Here is a 12,934-nt window from a genome sequence, read left to right as displayed (position 1 = left end):
TCGGTAGCCGCCGCCGTCGCCGAAAAATATTACTTCGACCGATAATACTCGTGAGAATGACGATAATATACTCGAAAAGTTATACCAACTTGCATATAGTATATTGACCGGTAGCTCATTAGTAGCCCTGTATACACACCGCTGACAATGACCGGAGCGCGCGCATCAAATTAAAAAAAAAAGAATCCTCTCTCGCTGATGCGCTGCATACAGACGGGAAAAGCTCGCGCTCGCGATTCTCTTCCGTGACGATCTATCTACCTATCTCTACGTCCATCTGCGGCGGCGAGGCGGGGGCCGTCTTAATTATCGCTCGCTCGCGCACACACACACGCGCGTTCGTTCCTCTTACCTATATAAGCTCGAGCCGTCGTCACGCGGCTGATCCTAATTAAATTGCCGGCTAATTAAGATCGGCCTTAATACGCGCCTCTTCCTTTCTCTCTTGTCGTTCGGTAGCGATTTTTCCGGGCGACGTGGGTGTCCACCGAGAGGATTTCGCGAGGATCCAAGATCATAACTCGGGGATGGACATTGTTGCTGTAAGCCTCGACGATTATCATATAGAGAGCGGAGAGAAGGCTGACGCTGCTCGTTTGCCGCGTCTATGTTCACGGTGAGCGATCGGACTAATGCCGAGAGGAGAGAGCTGAGCTAGTGTATGTCGACGCGATCGTGGATAGGGCTAATTAACATCGGCGAGCGCGTGCTGCCCGCACGCTTGTACTCTGCAGTATGCTGCTGGAGGGGAATAGGATGTGTATAGCTGATTTTTCGGAAGTTGGAGTGTCATGCTTTTTAATTGCTTAATCGCTGGATATTGCAGAGCATTTAGTTTTTTCATTTATAGGAATTTCTCAAAAAAAAAAAAAAAAATAATAAGTTATAGAGTATATAACGCATAGCCCGCGAACTAACGGCAGAAATCTAAAAAAAGAAAACAGCAACGACGATTCACGCTTTCTCTCTCTCTCTCTCTCTCAAGCCATAAAATATGAAGCGAAGAAGCTCGCGCGCGAGTGGACGTTAATGGTCATTACGGGAGTACGCTTCGCTGATCGTGAGGGCATCATCGCCGACCCGGAGACCCGCTGCGTTTCCCCCCCCCCCCCCCTCCCCCGGCCCTCTTAGCTCCCACTTCGTCTTTTTGCAGCGGCAGTAGCGGCAGCCTAGACGAGCGCGAAACGCCTGGCTGGCTATAAGCGTGCGCTCGCTTCTCTCTTTCCGCTAATGAATGCGAAAAATTAATGGAGTGTCAAAGCCGCGCGTAAATACGCTTTTACGCCCGGGCTCTTTCGCTACGCCAATTAAATCATTTTATACAGTATCTGAAGAATGGAATATCGAAGGCCGCTCGTTAAAAATACAATAATACTCGCGCGTATGCGCGCGTGTGTGTGTGTGTCATGTACCGATTTCGGCGACGAGCAAACGGCCGACACAAAGGGAAGCCCGCGACGGCGCGTATCCAGTAGCAGCGTCGGCAAAGTCAGAGACAGAGAGCAAAGGGGGAGAGAGCATCGATTCCCTCCGCGGCGGCGGCTTGTCTTTGCACACACATAACGCAGCAAGAAGAAGAAGAAGAAGAAGAAGAAGAAGAAGCAGGGCGGCGTCGTCGCCGGTGTATATAGTATTGTGTGTGCGCGAGCGAGCAAGAGAGAGAGAGAGAGAATAACACAGGTGAACGAGCTGCTTTGCATACAGTGAGGCGGCGGAGCCCTTTCGACGAATCGGCACTCCTTTGTCGGGGAGCTTTGTCGCGAGAGCGCGTAGCTTCCGATTTTACCCGCGAGGCACATGCGTATAGTGTGTGTGTGTGTGTGTGTCTATAGCGATATCACAGGGGACTCGCCGACAAGCGAGAGCGAGTCGAAGCTTTATTATTTGGCCTCGTCTTCTGGATTTTCGGAGCAACCGATCTCTTACGGACGCTAGATTAGTCTTTGCACTTTTTACAAATCGAAACGCCGCGCCGCAGAGGGACAAAAAAGCGCTTGAAGAAAAGATGAATGGAGAGAAATTTCGTACGCACAAGGTAAGCGGCGCAGGTGAGAGAGAGCAGAACACTGTGCATCCTGTCTGCGGTTTGACGAAGCTTATCGGGTCACGAAATTTCCGAGAACGCCATCGTCCCCCCTGTGTGTGTGTGTGTGTGTATGCTCTGCAAAAAAAGCATCAGCTTCTCTCTCGAGCTGCATCAGAGCTCTTACAACACACGCGCGATGCGACACGCGATGCGTCGATAAGCCCACTCGCGCCGAATTTTTCGGCGGCGGATGTGTCTTCTCCATTCGCACGCACACCATATTTCGCATAAGCCGCGTGCATATATACATACCGGTGTATATATGAAGAAGAAGGAGCGGCCGATCGATAGATCGAGTTAATTAGAAGGGCGCGTTTCATGCGCGTTAATTAGACGACGTATCCTCAGCAGCAGCAGCAGCAGCAGGTTGTTTTCGAAGCGCGACTCTCTCGTCTATTTGTCTTCGCTGCTCTCCTTCGGCTCTCGTCCTTTTGCTCCTCGCAGCAGCCGCTCCTTTCTTCGCCGCCTGAGCTTCCTCTTTTTGCTACTGCCCCTCCTTGCGCGGCCGATCTTTCTCTTTTCTTCTGTGTGTGCGCACTATGCGCTATGTGCAGCGTAGAGAGAGAGAGAGAGAGAGAGAGAGAGGTGTACGGAGAGCGATAACGCCGGCTAGATTAGCGCCGTTATAACGACCTCGACCTTACACTTGCCGCGCATAGCTGCGCCAGCCTTCTCTCTCTCTCTCTCTCTCTCTCTCTCTCTCTCTCTCTCTCTAAGCCTCGTTGATTCAGTGCGCGCGCCGGACGTTAAGTAGTTCGCTTTTAATGCAGCTCGCTTGCCTGCTGCTGATGCTGCTATGTAGCTGGGCCGCTCTCTCTCTCTTTCTCTCTCTCTCTCTCTCTCTCTCTCTCTCTCTCTCTCTCTCTCGCGGAATGAGTAATTGGACTCTGAGTATGCCGTTCGCTCTTTTACTTTGCTGTTCGGGGGAAATTGATTTTCCGAATTCATGAGAGAGAGAGGTACCCGGCTATAGGTTATTTAGTCGCCTTAATTGGCCGTGTATACTTCGCGATGTAATCTCTTGATTGTCAAACGATTCTAATACACGTGCTAATGGATGTATTTATGTATAGGTACCAGCAGCATCTGAATTTTCATTGCTACGGCGGCGCAATTTAATTTATGTATTATAGATATAGGAGACGGCTCGATAAATAAACGTAGCTGGCCGGAGGTTCAAGTTCGAAAGTCGGAGGTCAAAGTTCTCCTCGTGATCTCGGGCTGCTATTTTCTTCTCTTTCCGCATTGTGTGGATGTATGGGAGAGAGTATATAACTTGTATGTAATATACGTGTGGATGTGGATTGAAAAATGCTGTATTTTTGTAAGCACCTGCCGGAGGTGTATTGTCTTATATTACGAGCCTGCTTGGAAATTTCCTTTCCTTAAATTGTTTTTTAATGTCCTCAAAAAAAAAAAAAAAAAAAACTTACATGATAAACACGCACGAATCACTTACATTCGCAGCTATACATATCAGCAAGGCAAAAAGACGACAAACGCGTACAACGTGCAACAAAGCAAAACAAAGTATAACGACAACCCCCGATAATCTCTCAAACCGTTCCGCACCGTATGGATATGGCGCGCGTGCGCAGCCATGCGCATACAGTTATAAAGCATCGTTTCCGAAGTCACGATTGATAATCGTCGGATTAAAATAATCGCCGCGCGCGCTACACAACATCAGAACAGCTCTCTCTCTCTCCCTCTTGCGTCGTACGTTGTACACGTTCGGCCATTATCTCGAGGAAGTGTGTCCACACACACACACACACAGGTATACACAGCGGCCCACGCCTTTACACGCGTAAACGCGATAAGCAACGCGTGCTGGCAATTAATCGCGCGCATTATGAACGCCGGGCAGATTAATCAAGTCATTGAGCGCGCGAGATCGTTTCCATTCACTATTGCTGTGTATATATATATATATATGTATGTGTATCGCTACACGCGTGTATACGAATATAAATTATGCCAGTCGCATTGACGAGCGCTGCGCGCAATCTAAACACGAGAGAGAGAGAGAGAAATGGATCTTAATTGAGGGCTTTCTGTCTCTTTCTCTGTGTGCTGATAAATTCGCGAAGAAATGTACACACACAGCGAGCCGCTGATTTATCGCCGATTTTTCGGCCGCGATAAAGCCGATCAAATTAGTTAATTGCTCGAGCGTAGTGGACTATATAAGAAAAAAATACCTACACACTATCTCTCTGGTCGGCGCATACGCGCGTCAAGCCTCGTGTTAATTAGCCCCATTGAGATGGCCGTTAAGATAGCATTGTCTCTCTCTCTCTCTCTCTCTCCAAAAGTCTCCAAGCCATAGTAAAACGCGGCCCGCACACGCGTTCACCCCTGCGCCTCCATAATTCGCTCTGGAGCTTCCTTATCTCGGCATGAAAAAAATCTCTCGCGCTCGCGTGAAATATACGAAGAGAAGCTGGCCGAAAGATCCGCGCGAGATAAAACTCGACCTGTCGTCCGTCATCTCGGGCTTAGCGCTTCTTCTTCTTCTTCTTCTTCTTCTTCTTCTTCTTCTTCTTTGCATATAACGCTCTCGGACACCCGCAGCAGAGCAGCTGCTGAGAATTATAAGTGCGATGCCGCGAAAGATTCGGATGTGCGCCTTACGCGTCGGCTTTTTTCTCCTCGCGCTGTCTATAATAATCCTACCGTTACAGTATAACACGGCTGTACGTATGATGAGCAATGCGGACGTCGTTAGCCGCGAAAAATAATTGAAAAGTTATGGGTGACACGCTAGAGAGGCCTCGCCCATCTTGGCCGAGAGATTTTTCAAACGGCCGTATAACGCGCGCACTTGCCAGCAAGTGCTAAGACGCGTGGGTAGACCGGCAGAACTGGATCGCGTCGAACACGCGTATAGGCGTGCCGCGTATGGATGATACTCGCGAATCGCGGAATGCCGGGGATATATGTATATTAGCAGGCCTGTATCGAGCATTATCGTTCGACACGCCGTATTTCACATGCGCCGGACGTTTGAGCTTCTTCTTTTCTTTCTTTCATTTTTTTTTCTTTTCACGCGCTCATTTAAAACGTCATTGGCCGATTTATGCGTTACACGGAATTGTAAAATCGAGGAGCGGTATGTATAACGAAACGTAACTCGAAACGAGAGCTTGGATTAATGCTCGATATTAAGCGTCGACACGCACACAAGCGCCCGTAGAGGTCAGCCGTTCGCGGCATTGTGCGTTTTATATATATACCGCAGACTCGTATGCAAGAAATCGGCGTGTCCGACAGCGACTAATGACACATGCGCCGCGGGAGGAGCTCTCTCTCTCTCTTATAGCCCCCCGCACGAGGGGACTGATAAACGCGATACAAGCCATGCAGGGGAGCTGCTCGTTCTCTCGTTTACACGCGAGCACCCGCGGGAGCCGCTTCTTTCGGTCGTTCTTTCTCCCTCTCGCGGAATGCTTATGGAAATAAGCCGATCCGTGGGGGCTGACAAGTGCGAGCGAGCGACTCTCTCTCTCTCTTTCTCTCTCTTCAGTGTAAGTATGGAAGGGCTCGTATTAAAGGTGAAAAACGAGCGGGAAGGACATCATAAACGATCTCAGCTCTTGCGGCCGTGAATTTAACACTCGGAGCTTTCCTCATTAGCATGCGCGTCTCTCTCTCTCTCTCTCTCTCTCTCTCTCTCTCTCGCCAAGTTACGACGCCTAATGATAGAGCTGTCCTGCCGAGCCCTTGAGAGGTTTTAGCAGCGCATGGACCGCGAGTATCGAGGGTAGACACATTGTTCGTGGGAGAAGAGGCATTAAAACGCATCCGGTGTAATAAATTCCTCCGCGGTTTTATATACGCTCGAGTTTCCGATACTTTTATTTGCCCGGGATTTTCTTTGGATGTACGCGCTGATTATGCGAGGGCATTTATTAGCAGCGAGTATACATATATATATATATATAGGTGTATAATTGAAGCTGGATTTTCATGGGGCTGTATTTAAATATCCGCGAGCGACTTTTTCCCCTCGAAATCCACAGCGCGCGCGCGCGCGCGCGGCTCCGCAGCGATGCTTGAGAGAAAAGGAAGCCGAGGAGCGGACGACAGGAAGCTGCGCTGCTCTCCTCTCTCGCGAAAGAGAGAAAGAAGAGGCGCGCGGGCGCCGATAAAGCAGTCAGATAGCTTCCCGTCGCTGCTGCTGGTTGCCCTCTCCCCCCCTGGCGATATATATCTGCTCGCTCTCTTACTGGCTGGCGCGAGTCGATCATCGATTGCAGAAAGGAGCTGCTATAGCCGATTCGGAAAGTGGCTCGACTAGAGCCGCGCCCCGACCGGAGAGAGAGAGAGAGAAATATAATGAAACTCCGCGCAATAAATAATGCATCGCTGCGCGGCGGCTACCGGTGCCAGCGCCGTATAACTCATTCGGCCTGCCAATTCCCTCTCTCTCTCTCTCTCTCTCTGCCATAAATCCGCGAGCGAGCTACCATCCGCTGGCTCTAATTGCATTATAAATTGCGCCAAACGCATTCTTATAGGCGCGCGCGCGCGCGAGGGCAGATTCCGCGGCGAGATTAACGCCCGCGGAGGATTATCGGGAAGGGAGAGATTAAACGCGAAGCTCTCTGTATCATGGCGATAGGCTACTGTTGCAGTCTCTACAAGCTGCAACGAAGAGTGAGAAGTTATCGGATAACAATTAGGCCGGGCCGTATTTTTAACGAGAGACGATGCGGTCATCAAAAATAAATAAATAAATAAATAAATATACGACGAGCAGCGCTGATAGCGATCTCGGAATGCGCCGAGCGAGTTATGAGAGAGAGAGAGAGCGTCAGATAGGGGGAAAAGGGTATATATACGTTTATGACGTACGTACACCGAGCGGTGTACAACTAATTCCTCCGGACAGCTAACGACGCGCCTGCGGCAAGATGGACCGGCAGCGACAACTCTCCTCTACGAATCTATCTCCCCGGATGATCGGCTGCCTTATTAGGCTTAGAAGCTCAGGCAGCAGCTCCGGGCAATCGTCGCTCGAGCGAGAAAAACCGCGAGGGACATTGTCGGCGCGCAGCTCGCTCTCTATACTTATACGAGGTCAGAGCGAGCGAGAGGAGCCCGTAACAATAATCCTCATATCCCCCGCACCGCACATAATTGTGCCCGGGGAGAATTTATGGAGCAGCAGCGCTGCTGAGGTAGGGGGATACGCTGCTGCTGCTGCTGCTGCTGCTAGCCCGTACATAGCCCCGGGATACGTCTTGGCCGAGGTGCAGCCGGACGAGAGAACACCGGTATACCGATCCGATCGCTTTACTCTTTCTCTCTCTCTCTCTCTCCGCTGCAGCCGAGGACTATATCTGTAACGATCTCGCTCGCCCATTCACCAAGTGCATACTGCAGTGCGCAAGCTCGAGCTGCCGGCTCGGAAGTCGGATTTGTCGTAAATACACATCCCGCGGAAATTGTCGAGAAAAAATAGATAAAATATCGCGCTATCGGATAACGCACGCGCTCACCATTCTCCTGGAGCTTGCTATTGAAGGCCGATCGCAGGTGGTCGATGATGGAGTCGAGAGCTCGACGACTGCTACTACTGCTGCTACTGCAACCCGCTGCTGCTCGGATGAATCCGAGCCTGTTGACCCTCGCCTCCGAGTTGCTGCTCAGTTCTTGATCCGGATTGTCCGCCAGGTTGATACCTGTGACAGATGAATGTTGTATATAAAAAACCAGCTACAAATTACATTAACGCTTTTTTATATAAAACGTAATAATTTGCATATCCCGAGAAATTCAATCGGCCGCGAAAAATACAGGGGAATTGGAATATCTCTCTCGCCTATACACGCATATAGACAGCGATCTCGCGGCTATTTCGTAAGTAGATCACGGTATTAATACGGGAGCGCGGCTCGATATTATTCAAGCCGGCCAAATTCATTCGAAGCTCGCGGCGCAACACCGAATCTCCCTTTCGCGCAAAACTCGACGTGACCCTGTCGCTCTACACAACAGACGCGTGTATATATACCATTATCGTTCCTCTCTTCCTCGCAGTATTCTCTATACGCCAACGACTCAATTTGTTCCCTGTATATACTCGCGGATATCTATACGCACCGCACAATGCTCGCGCTCGGCGATACGCATCCGCGAAAAATGAGAGTTTACGCACAGAGGGAAAAAATCGAGAGATCGTATACTCGCTCTTCCGATAGTATCGCGAGTTTAGCATTTTAATGCTCGGCCAGGAAGAGGAGAGAGGTCCGTAGTATCTCCAAGCGCAAGAGAGATATATATGCTCCTTTTCCTGTGGGCTGCAGAGAGACGACCGGTTTCTTCTCTCCGCGGCTACCGCCGCCGCGCGCCGTATGCCATTAATGAAAAACTCGACGCGGCGAGTGATTGCCGGCGGAAAGGGGCTATCCGTACTATATATATATATGTGTGTGTGTATACGCTGGAGCTACTGTAATTACTAATTGCCGGCTCTGCGCGCGGCTCCAATTAACCGCGGGGAGGATCAGCGACGATTTTGATCGAGTGCGTGGATCCCGTCTTTCGAATTCAAGACACTGTTGTATTTTACAGTAAAAATCTCATTGATTTCTCGCGACGAGATCATCCTTAGATTCTACACGCTGCGAACCCTTCGATAATTTATCGCCGTTGTCCACACTCGTCGTTCGCACACGTAAGAGGTAGCCGCGCGTATCCCTTAAAAAAAAAAAAAAAAGAAAAAAAAAATCGTCCATATGGAAATCAGACTCGGGCGATCTCGCACCGCCGAAAACACCCGAGCGGACGCATAAATATTACACGTGCACTGGAAAAAGCGCATACACGTATGCCGACTACCTGCTGCGCTCTTCATCCTCCGATATAGGAGAACAAAAAATAAGCGGAGATAACGAAGTAGCGCGAGGCAATTAAATCGTGGCGGCGTAGGCGCCTCGGAAAAAAAAAAAAAAAGAATCGTACGTACGTATACCGCGCGTATACGAATTATTGGCGAATTTGCATCTTAATGGAACTACTGCGCGTCGCGTCATAATTTCCCGACGCTATTCGCCGCCAGAATAAGAGCACTGAGATACACATACGGTCGCTGCCGGTTTTGCTTCTGTTCAGCGCAAGCGAGAGAAGACCGGATCGGCGCAGGGGGTACATAACGCGTTTTTTATTATTATTATTATTTTTTTTTTTTTTTTGTTTTCATCTCGAAGCACGCGCGCGCGCGGCTACCGGATACCTGCGGATGATCGAGGGCTTTGCACGCAAAAGTATACTTTACAAGTTTAAAACGCCTGAGCTTTTTTTCATCGGAGCGCTGTGTTTGGCGCCAGAATACCCACAGCAAGACAGTAGAGTACAGTATAAAGTCGGCGACTCGGAAATAGAAAGTCGCGGAATAGCGGGAGTGTGTGTGTGTGTGTGTTGATGTATGCACGTCGAGCTCAGCGCTGTGCGATTCGGCGAACGAGTAGTGTGTGTATAGAGAGCGCGAGGAAATCGAGAGAGGTTATTTCGGGTGAGGTCAGAGGCTGAGATGGTCAGCAGCCTCCTACGAGTTCTGGAATATCGCCAGAAGAGAAGAGAGGAGCTAGTGTGCGCCGTCGCGCTGATGTTGCACCCACGCGAAACCGCCAAGTATATCATGTTGCTGATGGCTTGGGTTTCTATATATGCGTGCGTATATATTGCCAGCTCTTTTTTGGCCGTTTTCCGATAACGGAGAGCCGACGATGCTATACGCATGTGTATGCACCGTTATGGATAAACAAATTGGATAACAAATATATATATCGAAATCAATTAACGCGCAATAATTTTCCCAGCTTATCTGCGACTAATTACCGCCAGCTGAAAAACCGATACGCGCACGCGCACAAAAGGCCGGAAGTGCGCACACAGCCGAAAAGAGAGAGAGAAAAAAAAACGCGATATTCCAATCTAGACGCACGCGACTGTAAGCCGCACGTATACACATTATATAGAATCGCGGCTAATTTAAACGTGAATGGGTTAGCGCGCGCGCGCGCTATACTCTACACTCGCGACCTTGCGTGCGGAGCTCGCTGCCGTGTACAATGCAGCAGCAGCCTCGTTTTTTTTTTTTTTTTTTTTTTTTTTTCATCAATCTTGCGCAGCGCGTATATCCTTTATCTCGCCTTTCCATCTGCGCCGGAGTCGTGCGCGCTGCCGCTTGGAAGGAGCAGGTGCATTCGATGCGCCGCCGAGAGAGAGAGAGCTGCTTGTATCTTTCAGTGCGGAGACGACCTAAGGCGGTCCTGTGTTGTGAGAGGCATCGGTGTGTGTGTGTGTGTGGAGCTGCTTGAGCGACAGCTTTGTTTTGCTCGTTTTCAGAGAGAGGGACTATTGTCGATTTTTATTGTAGAGCGGTTTTTCGAAACACTTGTCACTCTCTCTCTCTCTCTCTCTCGCACATAGCGTACACACATCCTCCAACATACCGGTCAAAGGTACACACACACACATACACATGTACAGAACTCGCGGCGCGCAAACGGGAAGCCAAAGACGCGCGCGCGCGCGAGCGAGAGAGAGAAAGAGAGAGAGAGAGAGAGAGAGAGAGAGCGGTCGAGCCGCCGAGGTCGGGGTGAACGCCCAACGCTTTAAAGAGAGCAGGCCGATGCGCCTCGCCTCGTCTCGCCTCACCTCGTTTCGCCGAGCGAGTTACCATCAGCCTCCTCCTCTCCTCTCTTTTACCTCTTCTCTCTCGCAGCTCTACACGCACGCAGCATCTCTCTCTCTCTCTCTCTCTCTCTCTCTCTGTCTCTCGAATAAGAAATTCAAATCGGCGCGGTGTATACACCCGCCGAGCTATTTTCGTATATAAACGCGTCTTGGAGCTGATTCTCCGGCTAATAAGGGGAGACGGAATTATGCAAATGCCGCAGTTGTCCCGCGGGCCGAATCGGTATATAAAAACTTTGATTTTCGGATGTATACCCCCCCCCCCCCCCCCGCCCGCCCCCGTGGTATACGTATAGAGATATGGCAGCGACTGCTTTGCATGTATATACAGCAGGTTGTCGCGAACGAGCGAGCGGTTAGTAATAGGCGGCGATTAAGTTTAATTGTATACACGGGCCCCTGCGAGATATGGGCCTTTGCGATTTGCAGCGTTAATAATTCACACAGCTATACTGTGTCGCAATAAGTGCAGCTCGTTGACAAAAAAATCGTTTCTCGCGCCTTTCCAATATACTCGCATATACTCACGCGGGGAAGCGAAGGGAGCTCGCGGATACGAAACAATCAATTAGCATACACTATACACGCGTCGGTAATAAAAGCTCGCGCGTAATGCCCAGTCGCTTTATTATACCCGCACGCGCATGCAGACGCTATATATATATCATAAGTCATCGGTGCGTTAAGGCTCTCGCGATCTCGCGGCATCGAAATTTTCCTCCGCGCAAGATATCATACATAGGTGTGTATATATATATATATATAAAGCGCACAATAACTCGCAGGTAGTATCGCGCGAAATAATGCCGGGACTAGCCTGCGCGGTGCAGAGGTCAGAGAGATAAGAGGCGGCGATAAGCTCGCGCGCGCAGCGCATAAGGTAAAATAGGAGCTCTCTCGTGCGCCCACAGGTGTGTATACGTGTATACGTGTGTGTGTGTGTGTGTGTAATGCCGCGATAACGAGCTGCGCTACGCGCCGAGAACTCTGGGCCCGCGCGCGGGGATATCTTATCTCTCTCGGCTTATACGGTCGAGCTTTTCTTTCGCTCCTCCGTTTTCCTCTGCATATATATATATATATATATATATATATATATATATATATATATATATATATATATATATATATATATATATATATATATATATATATATATATATATATAGCATAACACAGAGAGGTGCGAGACGTTTCGTTTAAAAATATATACGCGCGACTATGAAGAGATCTAAATTTTCAGCAGCGCGCGACTTTATTTTCGACGCCACAGGCGCAGGAAAATTAATAAACGCGCAGCGCGCGTCGACTGGGACAATTTGTTAACGCTTCTGTTCGCGGCTACGCGCGCCTATCGAGGCTAGCTCATACGCGCTTACGCCCACGAGCAGATAAAGCTGCAGTGCTCGTCGTCGCGCTCGACGCTTTATATATAGCCACTGCGCTGAGTCCAGAGGTGTATATAGGTGAACACAACGCACGCAAATATATATACCGTGAAAGAGGAAAAAGGAGGATGATCCCCACGATGCTGCTCAGCTCGGGAATTCCGTCATCCTCTTCTTCTTCTTCTTCTTCTTCTTCTTGATTCCGTACACGGACACTTTTCGCTTTTTACCTCTATCGCAGGAGGTGAAAAGAAAAAGAAAAAAAAAAAAAAAAACAGAGAAATAGCAGGCGCGAGCACGAAAAAAATATATAAGAATAGAGGAGTAGCGCAGCCGGCGTGGCTACTTGGCCCGTACGACGTCGAGCACTACTGGCGGCGCGGGTGGACGCAGCCGGCTATTATATTTCGCGCAGCTACGTCGACGTCGCGCGCATCTCTCATGTATATATGCGCGTCTGCGCGTGTGTATATAAGCGGCGTCTACTTGTTGCTCGCGCAGGCGCTCGCGAATTTTCGCTCAGCTTTATGTATATATATATATATATATATGTAGGTATAGAGTGTGTATATGCATGTAGGTAGACATAGGTACGGATAGCTCGCTGGTGCGTAAGCAGTGATTGCGCCTCGGCTACGGTCAGCCGCGCGACTGCTGACCGTGACGAATTGCACAAAGTTCGAGCGAGCGCAGTTCTTCTTCTTCTTCTTCTTCCTCTTCGCTCTCGATGAGTGCACGTGTGCAAGCGCAG

The 12,934-nt window shown here is 49.6% G+C and overlaps 1 protein-coding gene across 2 annotated transcripts in view; it reads right to left on the bottom strand.

Annotated features, from left to right (window-relative positions):
- The window catches only part of LOC100678296 (uncharacterized protein DDB_G0271670), a 49,410-nt gene extending 36,854 nt beyond the window's left edge, over positions 1 to 12,556 (bottom strand). For both annotated transcript variants that reach the window (XM_003425939.4, XM_016982197.3), the window contains exons 1-2: positions 12,291 to 12,556; positions 7,594 to 7,776 (exon numbers count right to left, since the gene is read on the bottom strand). The gene's annotated coding sequence lies outside the window, so the exon portion shown is untranslated. The remainder of the gene's footprint in view (positions 1 to 7,593; positions 7,777 to 12,290) is intronic.
- Between the last annotated feature and the right edge of the window lie 378 nt (positions 12,557 to 12,934).

This window comes from Nasonia vitripennis, chromosome 2, assembly GCF_009193385.2.
Source record: "Nasonia vitripennis strain AsymCx chromosome 2, Nvit_psr_1.1, whole genome shotgun sequence".
In the NCBI taxonomy this organism is placed as follows: domain Eukaryota; kingdom Metazoa; phylum Arthropoda; class Insecta; order Hymenoptera; family Pteromalidae; genus Nasonia; species Nasonia vitripennis.
Note: the sequence above shows the minus strand (reverse complement) of the source record. Positions and strands in the feature narration are given on the sequence as shown.